This window comes from Urocitellus parryii, chromosome Y (assembly GCF_045843805.1).
Source record: "Urocitellus parryii isolate mUroPar1 chromosome Y, mUroPar1.hap1, whole genome shotgun sequence".
Taxonomy (NCBI): domain Eukaryota; kingdom Metazoa; phylum Chordata; class Mammalia; order Rodentia; family Sciuridae; genus Urocitellus; species Urocitellus parryii.
In genome coordinates this window covers 36,712,025-36,715,678 of record NC_135548.1, presented here as the reverse complement: position 1 = coordinate 36,715,678, position 3,654 = coordinate 36,712,025, and positions in this window count along the sequence as shown.

Sequence of the window (3,654 nt, the reverse complement as noted above, 5' to 3'; positions counted from 1 at the left end):
TTCTCTGCTTTGACTTTGATTGGGGCCCCTTTACTGGACAGGACACTTCCAAGGTTCTGGGAGAGGCTCTAGCAATGTGTTTACCATGTCATATGCTTTTAAAATTTTGCAAAATAACCTGTTTTCATCTCAGTCGATAAGGCTATTTTCGTCTTTTAATTTTCCCTCTGTTATACTTTCACTCAGATCAAATGACACTGGAGAGGCAGAAGGCAGTGTGGAGATGCAGATAAGAAGTTGAATGAGGCATATGTTTAATTTAGTTTTAGAGGGATATGTTTATGTGCTTTTACAGTCAGTTTTGTGTGTATTGTTCAGCTGCTAACCATCCCCATATAGGACTGACTCTGAGGAATGCTCTCTGGGATGACAAGATACAAGTAACGGGAGGGGTAAGAACAGGAGTGATCAGTCAAAAAGAGTCTATGGAGCCTGGCTTAGAAAATATGCAAAAGCAGAGCCAGAAGCACCAACCATGCACAGTTCAAAGAGAATCTAAGATTAATCACTGACTATGAAAACTCAAAAACCTTAAAAATGTAACTTGATAAAAGTTTCCCTGAATTTGATGACTAGCTTCAAAACTTTACATGGCATTACCAATATTGAGTCATGAAGGTGAAAGAAATTTTCTAAAACCATCAATGATAAAAATAAATTTGATCGATCAAGCTGTGAAGAATATCTAGAACTATATTAAATTCTGTATTATTTTGATAGAAAGAATTATGAAACTATGGTGACAGGAGGGGGAGGTCAAAGAAGATTCGGATAAAAATATTGGGGGAAAGCATTGCAAAAGTTGCCAGGAAAATGTGTTAGTTTACTGGATTTTAGGATGTTTTCATGTTTGCTTTTAAAAATTTGTAATTTTTCTAATTTTAAATAAATATTCACTGCCATATCTATGTATGCAGTTCTGGTTTTATATTATGATTTTGTATTATATTATTATAATGCCTAAACATTGTACAATCCTAGAAATTGGATCTACTCTAGCATGGGATTGAGAGTAGTTCTTCTCCAGACTTGGTTTCTTAGGAGTTAAAGGTTGAGAACTGCACTACATGAAAGGGTTATGATGAGGATAAAATAAGAAGTGTGAGATTCTTGCCCATAGTAGGTTTTCAATAATTGCTCATTTTCTTTTCTCTCATTAAATCTCGGTTGGTATAAATCTGTGATCTTAACTCTGACCTTTATATATTTTTTTCTACTTGGTTAATTATCTTTTTATCTTCCCGGAGACATTCTGGGATCATTACCCTCCTACTTGGTTTCTGCCTCTAGCAGAACCTGCCTCTTCTTCTTCTAATCCATCTCAGTTGGATGGCTGCAGTGAGTTTTTCAGAAAGTCAAACCTGATCTGAGTTAAAAATCTGGTCTGTTTAAAAATCTTTAATGGCTCCCTTGGACCAGAGATCAAGTTGAAATGCTGCAGTCTGGCAGTTAAATGCCTGATTTAAGGTCAGGACTTGGCTGGGAGCAGGGTCAACCTCCTGAAGGTGGGGTTCTCATTGCACAGGACCCAGGAGTTATCCAGGCTGATGGGGCTGGGCTGGCCATGCACAGGCCTCCCATGTGGTACAAAGGCTCAGGCCCCTTTGGGGAATGACAAGCAGTGGCTCTGGCCAGGGTGTGTCCAACTGGGAACTGGGAAATGTGTGGCTGGAGCATTCATCGGAGGAGCTTTCCAGTGTTGACGTTGACTGCTACCCTGGTTGGATGTGCTCCCCAAGAGTTAAATTCTGCAGGCTTGATGGTCAGAGATGGTAGAACCTTTATGAGATGGGTTAGAGCAAGACAATTGGATTGCTGGGGGCATTGTCTTCTACTGTAGATGCTGTGGGACTGACTAGCTCCTTTAAGAAGAGATTGTTGTAAAAGTGGGAACTCTGAAGCTCTCCCTTTCTGCCTGGCACATGTGATCCCTTCCTGTCACCTGTACTCTGACAATGATACCATCTTTGCAAAGAGGCCTTCATCACAACCTGAACCAAAGAGTTGCCTGACCTTGGATCTTCTACCTCCCAAATTGTGAACTAAACAAATTTCTTTAAAAGTTCCCAGCCTCTGGGATTTTATTATAGCAACAGAAAATAGGCAAAGACAACTGCTTTTTTCAAGGAATTCGGAGGTTCTTTGGATGACTAGAGGGATGGTGAAGGTACTTTTAAGTCCAGATTTCCCTTCTCTGACTTTTGAACTCTTATCTCTATCTTTGAAGTGTGTCAAAGATAGACACAATTTTGTGTGTCAACTTGGCTGGATCATCATGCCTGGTTATTTGTTCAAATTCTATTTTAGATGTTTCCATGAAGGCCTTTTATTTTTGGATAGAATTATCAGTGGACTTTGAATAAACAGATGATCCTTTGTAATATGGATAAGCTTCATTCATTAGTTGAAGACTTTAAGAGAAAGAATGAAATATCCCTAGAAAGATGGAATTGTGTCAGAAGACTGGATTTAGAATGTTACTCTTCCAGGGGATCCTAGTCTAGTAGCCTGAAGATTTGGGGTTTGCCAACCCCTAGAATGGAGTGAGCCAATTTCCTTATAATAGATCCCTTCCTTCTCTGAAGAATCCTAACTAATACACTAGCCATAGCCCAATTTAAATATTTTTCTCTTTGTAAAATGTCTCTTGTTGGAAGTTAGTCATTCTTTATCCAGCCACTCCTGAAATATTTTCTGCATAATACTGCTCAGGATTCTGCACATGATTCATATTCATTTACATCTGCATCTCCCACAAATCTGTGAGTAACTTGGGGACCAGATCTCATTCATCATCAGAGACCCTGTGACTTAACCATGGCTGGTGCTTCAAAAGGATGCTCAATAAATATTTATTGAATGAATGGAAAAAAATAAGAGAAGGGATGAAGGGCCATGTGTAGTCATCATTTCCATAATGATAGTGCATGACATAGAGCAGGCAACCAATGAACATCCGTGATAATGATTCTTACGCCATGGGTGATTACTTCCCATAGGAGCCAGACACTATTCTAGGCTCTAAAAATACAGTAGACCTGCCAAGAGCTCACACAGATTTATTTTTATTCAATTAATGGGCTCCTCTGAAGATTTCTAGAGCTAGCCTGTCTAGAGTACCTACTCCACTATAAGACCACTCCACAACAGACCTGGAGTTTTCTTTAGTACCCAAGCTCCTTGGGCTTGCAAAGGGAAGGCCCAGGTCAGTGGACTCAGAGAAAGGACCCAGAAGGGAGGGGGGCTGTTTATGGGGTTGTGACCGTCACTGATGCAGCCTCTGTTTCTCAGATTCCTCCTCAGCTCCCAGAGACCCTGAGGGTCCCCGGGGAGGAGCCCAGAGGTTCCTAGGAACTGCTTCAACCCGATGTACTTTGAAATGATCCTGTGGGCTAATCAGGCCACAAGCAGGCCCTGGGGAGAGGCTCAAGGAAATATAATAGACTGGGAGAAAAACAAGGTGATAAATCACACATTTTTGACACTGCACAGTCGAGGGAGATGACTAGGAGCGTGTTTGTAATTTATTTCCCTCTTTAAAAAAGTCACTTCTTGCAGTGTGAACACAGGATCCTTAAAAATAAGTTACTAGCTTATTTGTCACTGCAGATATGGGCACATCAACATCTGCAGGAAATTCGAGTCTCCTGGGGA